Below are 15,560 nucleotides of genomic sequence, written 5' to 3'. Positions count from 1 at the left end.
AAGTAGCAATTTTGGACTTTTTTTTTTACGTTCACGCCGTTCACCGTACGAGATCATTAACATTTTATTTTAATAGTTCGGACATTTACACACGCGGTGATACCAAATATGTATAAAAAATTTTTTTAAAGCTTTTTGGGGGTAAAATAGGAAAAAACGGATGTTTTACTTTTTTATTGGGGGAGGGGATTTATCACTTTTTTTTTACTTTTACTTTTACATTTTTTTGCATTTTTTTTTACACTTGAATAGTCCCCATAGGGGACTATTCATAGCAATACCATGATTGCTAATACTGATCTGTTTTATGTATAGGACATAGAACAGATCAGTGTTTTCGGTCATCTTCTGTTCTGGTCTCCTCGATCACAGACCAGAGCAGAAGACGCCGGGAGACGGAAGCAGGAAGGTGAGGGGACCTCCGTTCGGCGTTCTGAATGATCGGATCCCCGCAGCAGCGCTGCGGGCGATCCGATCGTTCATTTAAATCGCGCACTGCCGCAGATGCCGGGATCTGTATTGATCCCGGCACCTGAGGGGTTAATGGCGGACGCCCGCGAGATCGCGGGCGTTGGCCATTGCCGGCGGGTCCCTGGCTGCGATCAGCAGCCGGGATCAGCCGCGCATGACACGGGCATCGCTCCGATGCCCGCGGTTATGCACAGGACGTAAATGTACGTCCTGGTGCGTTAAGTACCACCGCACCAGGACGTACATTTACGTCCTGCGTCCTTAAGGGGTTAAGGTGAAAATAGGCTGAGTCCCTAAGGGGTTAAGTAGACAGGTTACGCAGACCAAAGAGAGTATCAATACTATAGCCTCCCTTCCCCATGTTACTTATTATTGTGACACCAATGGAACTTGTTATTTTTATCTGGGATGTTAGAGACGCATTAGAGATGTTGTCCGGTCACTGTCACTACCAGGGTGATAACTTGTATTATTAAAAGATCATTGTGCTGTGAAGAAGTATCATAGCCCCTACATTTCTGAAGGAGGTCAGTGCTAACAGATCACCATCCATGCTATGTTCTTACATGCCTCTGTGACACATCAGAAGACAGCCTTTAGTGCACAAAATGTGCATTATTTGCAAAGCATGTCTTTTTGGAATAATGAAATAATCATGTACCAATAATAGTCATTATATTCAATGTCTCTAATGCTCCATTTATACAACAGTATATTCGGTACCGGATGTAATTAACCTTTAAAACCATTAGTTATATTTTTAAACTTATGTAAAAATCCATGTTTACTGCAAACAAGTACTAGATCTCAGCCTTTCACATCTGTCAATCTCCATTTTAGTGCCCTAAATAAGATGACATTCACTGCGATATTTGCCTTCTGTCACTCCTTCTGAATACAATATATAACAATGTGAAGCAGTTTATTTTTGCGCTATTTATAAAATCTCCATGATCTGTAGCTTTATTCAAGAACAATACACAGTTTGAGAACCGGATGCTTATTTATATATAGTACACAGAGACACGACTCCAGGCTCATGCCTGTGGGAGCGGAGCTTGTTTAATTGTTTGACTAATGGGTTATATTTAGTACAACCACATCTTTGCATGTTGTTGTTAGTTGCAATTTGTTGTAGGTTGTAACCCATGCACACTTCCTAAGGTTTTATTGATTCTTTTTGGAGAATTGTTAGATGATTACTTGTACATACTACAGTCCTGCATGGTAAAACATGGTAAAAATGATTCTACAGGGTGCCTCAAAAGGGATGTTGCAAAATTCTAGTTTCTGTATTCATTACCAAGAGAACATAACGCACATTTATTAACATGGACATAGGATGTCTAGATATACACACAAATGTTCAACATGATTTCCATTGTTTACTAAGCAAATGTCAAGGCTGGTGGTAGTCCAGTTCTATCCAAATGCGTACCAGCATATCCTCTAGTATGGGCTACACTGTTTTTGTGATGAATTGTCTTGATCAGCCCCGCAGAAAGAATGTTAGATGTTAGATCTAGCAATAGTGGAGGCCAGCATCAAACCCTAGTGAAACTTTGTTTTGGACACAGTCAAACCAACGTTCTGTTAGTGTTTTATTCAGGTATCCGCAAACATCTAAATGGTTCAGCCAAATGTAGTCTATCAGTGGCATAAGCCATTCCTTTATTATGTCCAGGTAGGCTAGTGGCAGTATCGTTAGTAAACAGTAAGGGCCTGCTTCTTAAAGGGGTACTACCGTGCTGATAACTTATCCCCTATGCCGCTGGGGACCCCCACGATCTCGCACGCAGCACCCCGCTCTCATCAGGCCCCAGAGCGAACATCCGCTCCGGGTCTGATGACGGGGCCGGTGATCGTGACTTCACAGCTCCGCCCCCGTGTCTCGCCCCCTGCCATAGACTTACATTGAGGGGCGGAGCGTGATGTCACATGGGGGCGGAGCCGTGACGTCACGGTACTCCGACACCGTGATCGGCAGTCATCAGACCCGGAGTGATGTTCGCTCCAGGGCCTGATGAGAGCGGGGTGTTGCGTGCGAGATCGCGGGAGTCCCCAGCGGCGGGACCCCACGCGATCAGGCAACTTATCACCTATCCATTAGATAGGGGATATGTTGTCAGCATGGTAGTACCCCTTTAAATGTGACATGCCTCCCAAAAACCATTTCAGAAAAACTCACTCTCCAGAATCCCATTGTCGCTCCTTCCCTTCTGAGCCCTCTATGGCGTCCGCCGAACACTTGACATACACATATGAGGTATTTCCTTACTCGAGAGAAATTGGGTCACAAATTTTGAGAGGATTTTTCTCCTTTTACCCCTTGTAAAAATTCAAAAACTGGGTCTACAAGAACATGCGAGTGTAAAAAATTAAGATTTTGAATTTTCTCCTTCACTTTGCTGCTATACCTGTGAAACACCTAAAGGGTACTGAATGTCATTTTGAATTCTTTGAGGGGTGCAGTTTTTATAATGGGGTCTTTTATTGGGGTATTTCTAATAAGAAAGCCCTTCAAATCCACTTCAAACCTGAACTGGTCCATGAAATAGAAAATTTTGTAAAAATTTGGAAAATTGCTGCTGAACTTTGAAGCCCTCTGATGTCTTCCAAAAGTAAAAACATGGCAACTTTATGATGCAAACATAAAGTAGACATATTGTATTTGTGAATCAAAATATAATTTATTTGGAATGTCTATTTTCCTTACAAGCAGAGAGTTTCAAAGTTAGAAAAATGTCAAATTTTGGTATTTTTCCACCAAGAAATGATGCAAGTATCGACAAAATTTTACCACTAACATAAAGTAGAATATGTCTCGAAAAACAATCCCGGAATCAGAATGAAAAGTAAAAGCATCCCAGAGTTATTAATGCTTAAAGTGACAGTGGTCAGATGTGCAAAAAACGCTCTGGTCCTACAGTGAAAATTGGCTTGGTCCTTAACCCCTTAACGACGCAGGACGTATATTTACGTCCTGCGCCGGCTCCCGCGATATGAAGCGGGATCGCGCCGCGATCCCGCATCATATCGCGTGGGTCCCGGCGCTAATCAACGGCCGGGACCCGCGGCTAATACCACACATCGCCGATCGCGGCGATGTGCGGTATTAACCCTTTAGAAGCGGCGGTCAAAGCTTGAAATCGCGGTGTCCCGAACAGCTGATCGGACACCGGGAGGGCTCTTACCTGCCTCCTCGGTGTCCGATCGACGAATGACTGCTCCGTGCCTGAGATCCAGGCAGGAGCAGTCAAGCGCCGATAATGCTGATCACAGGCGTGTTAATACACGCCTGTGATCAGCATAGGAGATCAGTGTGTGCAGTGTTATAGGTCCCTATGGGACCTATAACACTGCAAAAAAAATGTAAAAAAAAAGTGTTAATAAAGGTCATTTAACCCCTTCCCTAATAAAAGTTTGAATCACCCCCCTTTTCCCATAAAAAAAATAAAACAGTGTAAAAAAAAAAAAAAATAAACATATGTGGTATCGCCGCGTGCGTAAATGTCCGAACTATAAAAATATATCATCTATTAAGCCGTACGGTCAATGGCGTACGCGCAAAAAAATTCCAAAGTCCAAAAAAGCGTATTTTGGTAACTTTTTATAACATTAAAAAATGAATAAAAAGTGATCAAAAAGTCATATCAAAACAAAAATCATACCAATAAAAACAGATCACGGCGCAAAAAATGAGTCCTCATACCGCCCCGTACGTGGAAAAATAAAAAAGTTATAGGGGTCAGAAGATGACATTTTTAAACGTAAAAATTTTCCTGCATGTAGTTATGATTTTTTCCAGAAGTGCGACAAAATCAAACCTATATAAGTAGGGTATCATTTTAACCGTATGGACCTACAGAATAATAAGGTGTATTTTTTACCGAAATATGCACTGCGTAGAAACGGAAGCCCCCAAAAGTTACAAAATGGCATTTTTTTTCGATTTTGTCGCACAATGATTTTTTTTTCCGTTTCGCCGTGCATTTTTGGGTAAAATGACTAATGTCACTGCAAAGTAGAATTGGCGACGCAAAAAATAAGCCATAATATGGATTTTTAGGTGGAAAATTGAAAGGGTTATGATTTTTAAAAGGTAAGGAGGAAAAAACGAAAGTGGAAAAACCCTGAGTCCTTAAGGGGTTAAGGGGTTAATGTTCTTGCAGCACCACCACAGGGAAAATGAAGCTAATATAGGCTAATCCATTGACTCCATGTAATCAGGGTATTTTATGAGGCATTTGTGACCAGATATTATCCTGTATAACATTTGGCAAAACATTATAGAGAGTAAAATAAGGTTTCCTACTAGGTCTCAATGTCCTCATCGGTGCCCGCTAAAGTGCCGACCAAGGAGGACATCGAGACCTAGTAGGAAAACTTATTTTTTGTGTTGGAGATGTATCAAAGCCCTAGTATTAATGTTAAAGGGGGTATGTATCTTGGACAACTTATTACAGCCTGGAGCTCCATGACTACATCAAGATGCTGCACACCCCGATTACTACTTGTGGCTGATTATCATACGGCGTGGGACATTTTCAAACTTCATTTTCGGCACTTAAGATGACACCAAGTAGGAAATGGTAAGAAACCTTATTTCGCTCTATATATTGTGGTACCAACAGTTATAAAGGGTAAAATCTGGTGACTGTGTCTTATTGCTTCTGGAACCTGTTTGTCCTAATATTACCAGCTTGTATACACATTTCTTTCATTTCTCTTTTTATATATTTGAGTGGAAGGAATTGCTGTTTCATCCGCAAATGACTACATATATTGAAAAAAAATACCTAGGGGTTCTTTAACACTGCTCTTCAAAGGAGATAAATCTTCTATCAATTTAAGAGCCCTGTGGTTTCTTTTATCCCAGCAGTCTCCTTTTCTCTAAAGTGTCTGTGAATGGCTAATGACATGCTCTGGAGAGGTGAGCAGATATATTACATTCTATGGGGACATTTGTCTAATATACCCTTTGTTAAGAAACTCTTAAGTAGTAGAGAGATTAACCACATGTCAATTAACAACAATGAGTGACTCTTCTTCAAAAAATAACAGTGAAAAGATGGAGTTTTTATTGTGTAGCATCTTTTATGCCTCCAACTAGTTGTAAGTAGTCAGACAATTAGTGCATTAATACTGTATTCTATACCTGGCAGTTCCACTTGGGATGTCATAGGTGGTTGCTGTCCGGCAGTCCAATAAATCCAATCTATATCCAAAAAATAAAAATGTAATTAATGGTTGGAGATTGAACCTTTGCTATTGTCCACAAACAATCCCATCAGATTCAAGCTACCTGCACACTGGCTATATGGATAACATAGCTGTCGGCTGGACATTAGTGTTGTTTACCTTTTTCTACCCGTCAATGATTTAGGCACAGATAGTACAGGGTGGGCCATTTATATGGATACACCTTAATAAAATGGGAATGGTCGGTGATATTAACTTCCTGTTTGTGGCACATTAGTATATGTGAGGGGGGGAAACTTTTCAAGATGGGTGGTGACCATGACGGCCATTTTGAAGTCGGCCATTTTGAATCCAACCTTTGTTTTTTTACTAGGAAGAGGGTCATGTGACACATCAAACCTATTGGGAATTTCACAAGAAAAACAATGATGTGCTTGGTTTTAACGTAACTTTATTCTTTCATGAGTTATTTACAAGTTTCTGACATAAAATGTGTTCAGTGTGCTGCCCATTGTGTTGGATTGTCAATGCAACCCTCTTCTCCCACTCTTCACACACTAATAGCAACACCACAGGAGAAATGCTAGCACAGGCTTCCAGTATCTGTAATTTCAGGTGCTGCACATCTCGTATCTTCACAGCATAGACAATTGCCTTCAGATGACCCCAAAGATAAAAGTCTTAGGGGGTCAGATCGGGAGACCTTGGGGGCCATTCAACTGGCCCACGATGACCAATCCACTTTCCAGGAAACTGTTTATCTAGGAATGCTCGGACCTGACACCCATAATGTGGTGGTGCACCATCTTGGTGGAAAAACTCAGGGAACGTGCCAGCTTCAGTGCATAAAGAGGGAAAAACATGATCATGTAGCAATTTCTCATATCCAGTGGCCTTGAGGTTACCATTGATGAAGAATGGCCCCACTATCTTTGAACCCCATATACCACACCATACCATCAATTTTTGTGTTCCAACAGTTTTGGAGGGATCTATCCAATGTGGGTTAGTGTCAGACCAATAGCGGTGGATTTGTTAACTTCACCATTCACATAAAAGTTTGCCTCATCACTGAACAAAATCTTCTGCGTAAACTGAATGTCCTGTTCCAATTTTTGTTTTGCCCATTCTGCAGCACCTGAAACTACGGATACTGGAAGCCTGTGCTAGCATTTCTCCTGTGGTATTGCTATCAGTGTGTGAAGAGTGGGAGGAGAGGGTTGCATTGACAATCCAACACAATGGGCAGCACATTGAACACATTTTATAAGTGGCCAGAAACTTGTAAATAACTCATGAAAGAATAAAGTTATGTTAAAACCAAGCACATTAATGTTTTTCTTGTGAAATTCCCAATAAGTTGAATGTGTCACATGACCCTCTTCCTATTGAAAAAACAAAAGTTGGATTCAAAATGTCCGACTTCAAAATGGCCGCCATTGGTCACCACCCATCTTGAAAAGTTTCCCCCCTCACATATACTAATGTGTCACAAACAGGAAGTTAATATCACCAACCATTCCCATTTTATTAAGGTGTATCCTTAATAAACAGCCCACCCTGTACTGTCTCCCTGCCCCTCCTTCTAAATGATGTAGGTTAACAATGTACTGCATCACTCTATTTCATTGTAAACAATTTAGTCACAGCAGGTAGTACAATCTCTCACTATCCATTTAAATAGAGTAGGCACTGTACATTGTACTGCATCTCTCTGTTGTCTTGTAAACAGTGTAGATACGGAGCACTTAGTCTCTATAACTTAAAATTAATTAGGCACAGATTGTTCTATGTCTACTGTCTTTTCCTCATAAATTATGTAGGCACACACAGCATGGCCTTTCTTTCTATCCGTGTAGAGTGGGGTATTAGGTTAGGTGTCACCTGATGCACTCGGAAAATGTCAGGCACTGATTCTACTTTTCCACATCCACACTCACCCACCGTGTCACCCCCACTCAAAGTACAGGGGTGCCAGCTTATTTTTATATTTTGTTAAGGCTAACCTGACAAGTCAGTACCCTGCCTGCTGCCCCACTGTAGGCCCAGGCACTATGCGACAACTACCAGACCAATGGAGAGCTGGGGGGGCTACTAACCAGGGCTCCTTGCCTTGGAACCATGGCAACAGTGTTTAAATCCACTGTGGCATGCCAGCAAGATGTCTGAAGAAGCCGCAACAGCAGCATTGAAGATTTAAACAGGATAGAAGATAAGTCTCTGATCATAGGGAGTCTAAGCGTTGGGACCCTCGCAATCTCCAGAACAGGGCCCTTGATCTGTGTGCATTCTGGAGCTGCGGATGCCACATCATCCATTTATTTGTGGTCTGACCCCTGTGACACCACATACCCCCCTCCCCCCGTGCAAGCAGACACTTCTCCCTATCCTGTGGATAGGTGATACAATTTCTTTTGGCTGCACAACCCCTTTCAATGCCATTGCAGCATTTCTCAGAGGTCTTTACTTCACTGCCGGCAATTAGACAAAATTATTACGCCCTTTGCATCAGAAGATCGTGTTTCTCACTCCCCACCAGCAGTTTTTGTTTCTGGAAGTTGCCAGATTTGGTAACACCATTGCAAGATGATTACTTCCCGCTTGAGGGTTTGAACCTGCACTACCCACTGGGCACGGGTAGTATTGATCTGATCTGATAGTACAGTTAGTACTACCTCCTTATTTCTTCCTCTATTTAATGTTGCTCCAATAGTACTAGCTACAGCCGATTGATGGGATGCTGGGTGTCTGCACCCTGCCAGTCAGATATCGGGGGTCTTGCCTAAGTTATAAATATAATAATAAAGTTCCTAAAATGTCCTTTATGTAACAAAACCTGGAAAAATTATGATAAAATGGCCAGTCAGCAGTGTTACTACTTAGTGTATTTTTTTCCAGCTCTGTGTCATATTACCTGGACAGACTTGCAATGCAAATCTATGTGGCCATCCAGATCTCAATGACAAAGAGTGGGGAGAGAAGCATGCTGCTGTGTGGCTCTCTCAACACTCATACCTCAACCAATAAAAACTAACAAGGAAGCCACAAGTAAAGAACTATACGAACTAACAAGAAAATGTCATAAGTCCATTTTTTTTTTTTTTTCCCTTTTTTTTTTCAGGTATGCTTTAAGAACAGAGAATTAGATATCAACATGTAACTGTAGCTGGAAGAATTATAGGGTATTTACTGTTTCTGCTAACTCTCTCTGTAGCCATGGACACCTAAATCAATTACCCAATAGCTATCTTGTAAAATATATTTTTAACATTGTGATATTTTAACAGCTCTGGGTCTTTGTTGATTGGTCTAAAAATGTTTATTTTTAAAATTCTTTTATTTTTAAAATTCTTCATCACTTGAGGAAAACAAACTGCGTCTAAGATCATTATATTCCAGACACTTCTGCTGAAGCTGCTGTTAAGGCTGCTTTGAGGTCAGTGTGGTGCATATACTCTGCATGTCTATTTGTTATCTCACTGTGCTGCAAGGTACAACCCACTGATTTTTCCGGTTTGCTTTTGAACTTTGAAATTTGTAGTAGCTGACAGAAAAATAATTCTATGTCTGTCAGAAAAGTGATATCTAAACACAATGGTGGACAAATGTGGTGCTTATCATATAGTAATTTACTTGTGAGTTACTAGCAGAACTTAATACAATAGGCTCGATCATCATCTCCAACCATGGGTTAAGTGTGTGGTGAGTACGAGTCACGGCGGTCTCCCATACATTGTATGATCTTTCATCATGAAGAGTACTCTAATATGGCTAGAGGCCCCGGTTTCAAAGTTTCCAAAATTCTTACTCCATAGAATAGGTGATAAGTGCCTAATTGGATGGTGTCGGACTGCTGCGACTCCATGCAATCTTAAGAATCTGCACCCATATCTTAACTAAAAGTGGAGCAGCGAGTCACGCATTTGCGCTTCTGCTGCAAAGTGTCCATGTGTTACAATGATGTTTAGTCATCTGAATGCCTGCCATGTAGTAGGCTCGCCACATCTTCCCTTTACAATATGTGGGGACACATATTTACAGCTGATGCAACATTCATGCATTTCTGCTCCTAACTGAATCAAAAGTCCTCGATTGTAGCCTTCTATTAGGCCAGGCAGGCAGTGGGAATTATCCACTATGGATCTCACCGAATTGTGCAGCTAGTATCCAGAACACAATGCTTGTGTTAGGTTAGTTTCACACTATGGAATCTCCATTTGGCACTAGGACCGCATTTACATCGCTGTCCCCATAGATGGCAATGTATTTCAGACAGATTCCACCGAGATAATGAGCAAGATCCTGACATCGATGAAATTTCATATTTGGCACTGTGCAGTGGAATCCCATTGTCAGCAGAATTCCAGTCAGAAGTGCTGTAGTGTAAACCTAGACAACTTTTCCTCTGCACAGGTTTTGATAAATCTCCCAAACAGTGTATGTGGAATTTGCTGCAGATTCACCACAAATCATTTTGCACCCCAAATCTTATTTTGTATGCCATTGAGTGAATTTAATGTACATGGATGTGGATGTTCCCTTTATAACAGCATGTAAAAGAATCATGTGAAGAGTCTGGCGTACTACCTGCAATAAGTGATAGCCTGACAGGAGATAAAGCAGAAGCCTGTTTGGAAAACAGAATAAGATTGAACACTTCAAGATTTAGCCAGGAGCCTGTTATAGCTGCAGGAGGAGTGAGAGCAGAAACCCCACTGATAATTGTATTGGATAGAACTTGGTGACTTTGACGTCAATATTTTTTTTTTATATATTTGCCCTCTCCTGCTCGGTGTGTGAAAATTGACCGCTTTAATCGTGAAAGGCATAAAAGAAAATTACAAGTGTCCAAGAGAAAGTGCCGAGGCCTGAACTGTAAGGGTCATTTCCATTAATTCCTCATCTCTGTATGAAATGATTAATGAACAAGTGGATGGAACTCAATTGCTTAAAATAGCCAACAGTCACAGATGATGATGATGATGAAGAGATGCCGCACCGCAAGAGCCAAATGATTCCACAAGTGCAGCCAAGCTTTGATGATATGTTCTCTATGGCAGATGAGCATTTATTTCTTGTGGTTTATTTTATCTATATACTAAAATAGCTTTAAACGTACATAAGGAATAAATCTTTAAGGGATGTTAAACGGAAAATATATATATTTTCTATCTTCTCTCTGCTGTGTAAATTGGGAAGTTGACTATAGTTTTTAGAATGGGAATAAACTAGGAGATCCAAAAACAAATGCTGGGTCCAATAATCATGACTATAACTTTGTTCACCATGGGATTACTGCTTCTATAACAATGATTATTTAGATTTTATCCCCATATTCTTATTAAATATTAACTAGAAAATGAAAAAAAATGAAGATTCTTAATGATATTTTGAAGGTATGTGTTCCACCCCTGAGCATCTGTAACTCTCTAGCTAAGATATGCTGAAAGGCAATTTATTTTGGCTGACAGACTAAAATATATTTATATAGGGATTTTACCTACAAATCTTTTGTGCCTTTTTTTAGTTATTGTCCTTTGCTATTTACTGTTTATATATTGGAATATTCAAATGTTGTATCTCCAGTTTGGCAGGCCCATTTACATGGGGCAAATTATTGTTCTTGGAACACTTGTTTCAGATAATCTGCCCGTGTAAAGGGGTCAAACGAGCAAACTGGTCTGTCGGCATCTATTGCTATAGGCCGCACATCACCTTGTATAACCGGGATATGTGAAGCTGACAGTGATGTTTTTAATGTGCTGAACATAAGCCTTTTGAAGGCTCAGCAAATGAGAACACTTGTTTCCTACGTCTTATTGGCCCCTCTAAAGGGCCCAAAAACTTCTTTGTGTGGTAATTATTTCTATATTTAAGTGTTCAGTGATATGTCTGTAATTGCTATATTTGTAAACAGCTAGGATAAAAAATGTTCATGTCCTACAAAGCCTCTCTTCAGTGTAGAACAAGAAGGGACATGGGCAGGATGGGAGGACACATGGGCAGCCCTAGATTTTTAGTTGCTTTTGTATCATAGCATCCAGGTGACCAGGGTCTGTACAGACCTGATAAATAATTTCTTTGTAACACTCAAGTTGAGCCTTATAGTCTTCTTGTGCGATTTGAAGACAGAGTGACTTGTGAACGACTACTGCTAAGTCTGGCAGGACCACAAGGTGGCAATTTAACACAGACGCAAATATCAGTGGAAGTAGATTGAACAAATTGCTGCTGCAATTAAATCGATCAAACTATTGCATTGCTTTCTGCTATGTACAGCCCAAAGAGTTTTTTCATTTCAGGTAATCTTAATAAATTCATTTTCTGGATTGGAAAAAAACAAACATGTATAAACATAGGCAGAGAATACAGAGGTCATGGACATTTGCATAAAACACAATAGGACTGATAAATCATATAATTTCCATAGCTAGTTATTTTATAAATTGCTTATTGGCAGCAGAGGGTCCCCTTAGAAGAACAGTTTATAGACAGGTGCTGACATGCTGTTTAATAGATAGTAAGAATGTGAGGGAACATTGACTTCTTTACCAATTTACCTAGGTTGCATGTATAACATGGCTACCCTTGCTGGCTATAAAGTAAGGGAGAATGGGTAGCATTGTACCAAAACATTTCTGTCTCAATGGACTCCACAAGACGGTAGCAGCAGTTGCGAGGTGTGGCCTTCATGAATCAGGCTTGTTTTTGCACCCTATCTCACAAATGCCAGATCAGCTTTAGATCTGGGGAATTTTAGGGCCGTCAACAAGTTAAAGTCTTGTCATGTTCCGCAAACAATTTTTTAACAACTTTTGCAGTGTGGCAAAGTGCTAAGAAAGGCTACTTCCATGGAAATAGTGCTATAAAGGGGGGTACTTGGTGTGAAACAACAATTAGGTAGGTGGCATGTGCCTATGCCAGGACTCAAGGCTTCTGCACCAATTTATTTATTTTTTTAAAGGTGGAGAGGCCATTCACATTCAAAAGACAAAATAATTTATTATGCCACCTATGGGCCAGTTCTGATGCCCATTGAAGGTGCTTTCAGCATTGCACAGGCAGAATCGAGCAAGCCCACCAGAATACCAGAGGATCCTCCAGTGGACTTAAAGGGGTACTCTGCCCCTAGACATCTTATCCCCTATCCAAATTATAGGGGATAAGATATCTGATCATAGGGGTCCGGCCGCTGGGACCCCCCTTGATCTCCGGTGTTCTGAAGATTTATGTTCAGAATTTCAGAATGCTGGCTGTGCTAGGCTTCGGGCAGCTGTGGTCGTCACACCTCCTTCATTCACGTCTATGGGAGCATGCGGATTACTGGGGTGCCGGGTCAGAGATCACTGGGGGTAGCCAGACCCCCAACGATTAGACATCTTGTCCCCTATTTTTGGAAAGGGGATGTCTAGGGGTGGAATACCCCTTTTAGAAAAAGCGAATATCATTTTTAACCCTGGGTGTGCAATGATTACTTTAAAGTGGACTTAACCACTTAAGGACGCAGGGCGTACGCCCCGTACGCCCTGCGCCGTTCCAGTATATAATGCGGCGTCACACCGTGGCCGGTCAGTCCCATCGGCTAATGAAAGCCGGGACCCTGGGTTAATAGCGTGTTGCACTGATCTTTGTGCCGCCCGCTATTAGCCCTTTAGATGCAGCGTTCAAAGTTGATCGCTGCGTCTAAAATGAAAGTAAAAGCTTCCCGGCAGCTCAGTCAGGCTGATCCGGACCATCGCGGTGAAATGGCGATGTCCCGATTAGCTAGAACGCGAGCGGAGGTCCCCTTACCTGCCTCCGTCGCGTCCGATTGGCGATTGATTGCTCCAAGCCTGGAATCCAGGCTAGAGCAATCGACCGCCGATAACACTGATCTTTGCCGTGTCAATGCACAGCAATGATCTGTGTATGAGATCGGTATGTGCAGTGTAATAGCCACTAGAGGGGGGCGCAAAAAATTTGCCCTCATATGGAGCGTACGCGGAAAAATAAAAAAGTTATAGGGGTCAGAAGATGACAATTTTAAACGTATAAATTTTCCTTCATGTAGTTATGATTTTTTTTTTAGAAGTAATACCCTACTTATATAGGTTTGATTTTGTATCATTTTTACCATATGGACGTACAGAATAAAGATAAGATGTCCTTTTTATTGAAAAATACACTGCGTGGAAACGGAAGCCCCCAAAAGTTACAAAATGGCATTTTTTCTTCAATGTTGTCGTACAATGAATTTTTTTTTTCCGCTTCGCCATGGATATTTTGGTAAAATGACTAAAGTCACTGCAAAGTAGAATTGGTGGCGCAAAAAAATAAGCCATAATATGGAATTTTAGGTGCAAAATTTTAAGCATTATGATTTTTAGAAGGTGATGAGGAAAAAATGAAAATGCAAAAAAATTGAAAAACCCTGCGTCCTTAAGGGGTTAAGAGCAGGGTAAAACAATTTAGTCTGATGCTGTGCAGAGGGGTCACCCCCCCCCCCCCCCCTATGCAGTAAGCTTCAATGCATTGTGTTTTCTGACACCATTGCTCCCCTCCATAAAATACAATGTCTCTGCATTGTGGGTTTTTTCCCCTAATAAAATGCAAACTAACTTTCACAAACCGAATCCTACACAAGATCTGAAGTTGCCTAAGCTCGCAAAAGCTGCACTTATGAAAGAGTTAAGTGTGCCTGTTTAGTATGAGCTCTGCTTTCACCTATTGGCTTCGTCCTGTGTGGGTGGAGATCTTCGAGTCACTTGGAGAGTTTCTGCACAGTAATGACCTAACTGATTTCCCTGTGTGCGGAAAGCCTGCAAAAGCCAGTGTAAATGGCATTCTGTGGAAGAATGTCCCCCACCTCTGGCTGAGTACCCCCAGCGGGCCCCAACTGGCGTTTTACTGTACTCTGCAAACAACACACTTTTTTTTTCATTAGAACGGCACTGAGAAAAGGATTTGGTGCCACTTATCTTCTATTGTTGAGCATCCTTTCCTAGGCTACAGTAACCCTGAAATGTAGCAAGGACCTGTTAATTTTGACAACTGTGGTAAGTGGAATGTTTTCGCCTATGAGTAATACAAGGCTCTAACCCAGTGGTCTTCAAACTGTGGCCCTCCAGATGTTGCAAAACTACAATTCCCAGCATGCCCGGACAGCCAACGGCTGTCCGGGCATGCTGGGAGTTGTAGTTTTGCAACATCTGGAGGGCCACAGTTTGAAGACCGCTGCTCTAATCGCATACTGTATGTTTGTACATTCTCATAAATTGTGAAGTCAGCGACAGAGCATTGTTATACACATAGCACAGGCTTGTGTGTCCACTGCCTGACACTGTGCAGACAAAGCATATGCTTTTTATCGCTTTCCAGTCCCTATAGTCAGGGGATAAATGCTGCTTTTAAGTGCTCAGAGCCTTTTTTTTATTTTTATTTTTTATTTTTTTATCTGTTCAGTAAAAAGGCTCTCACGTATTTCCACCCTGGAATTCAGGTTAAAGAAACTCTCCATCTGAAGAACAATTGGGGGCAACTCAGCTGTTGCCGTGATTTGTACGGTCGCACAAAAGTTATCATCATAAAACTTCGGACAGCTGTTTTCAATAATGTTATTTTTAGGGAGCACTGCTGTGCGAGCATATCGGGGAGATGGCTGCCTTGTGTCAGCTGCATGGCATACACGAACCCAGGGGGCCATTCCTTACATTTTATGGTTACAGTTTATAGCTACAGTAGTTTGTTTAAGGGGAAGCAGTTTAAAATGTATATCTTTTTTGTAATGTATTTTGATAGAAGGTGCCTAGAATAGGCAGGGGGGAGGCTTGGAGGGCAGCAGTTGCCTTAGCTGCTTTGAAAATAGGGAAACTAAATTTGGGTGGGTTGCTATGGATCACTGCTGCTTG

The 15,560-nt window shown here is 41.4% G+C and overlaps 1 protein-coding gene across 3 annotated transcripts in view; it reads left to right on the top strand.

Moving 5' to 3' along the window:
* The window catches only part of PRICKLE2 (prickle planar cell polarity protein 2), a 364,028-nt gene that overhangs the window by 154,763 nt on the left and 193,705 nt on the right, over nucleotides 1–15,560 (top strand). The window contains exon 1 of one of the 3 annotated variants that reach the window (XM_056524544.1): nucleotides 14,685–14,708. The exons of the other annotated variants lie outside the window; for them this stretch is intronic. The gene's annotated coding sequence lies outside the window, so the exon portion shown is untranslated. Of the gene's footprint in view, nucleotides 1–14,684; nucleotides 14,709–15,560 lie in introns of those variants that run through there. 3 annotated transcript variants of the gene reach the window in all.

Source organism: Hyla sarda, chromosome 6, assembly GCF_029499605.1.
Source record: "Hyla sarda isolate aHylSar1 chromosome 6, aHylSar1.hap1, whole genome shotgun sequence".
NCBI lineage: Eukaryota > Metazoa > Chordata > Amphibia > Anura > Hylidae > Hyla > Hyla sarda.
Note: the sequence above shows the minus strand (reverse complement) of the source record. Positions and strands in the feature narration are given on the sequence as shown.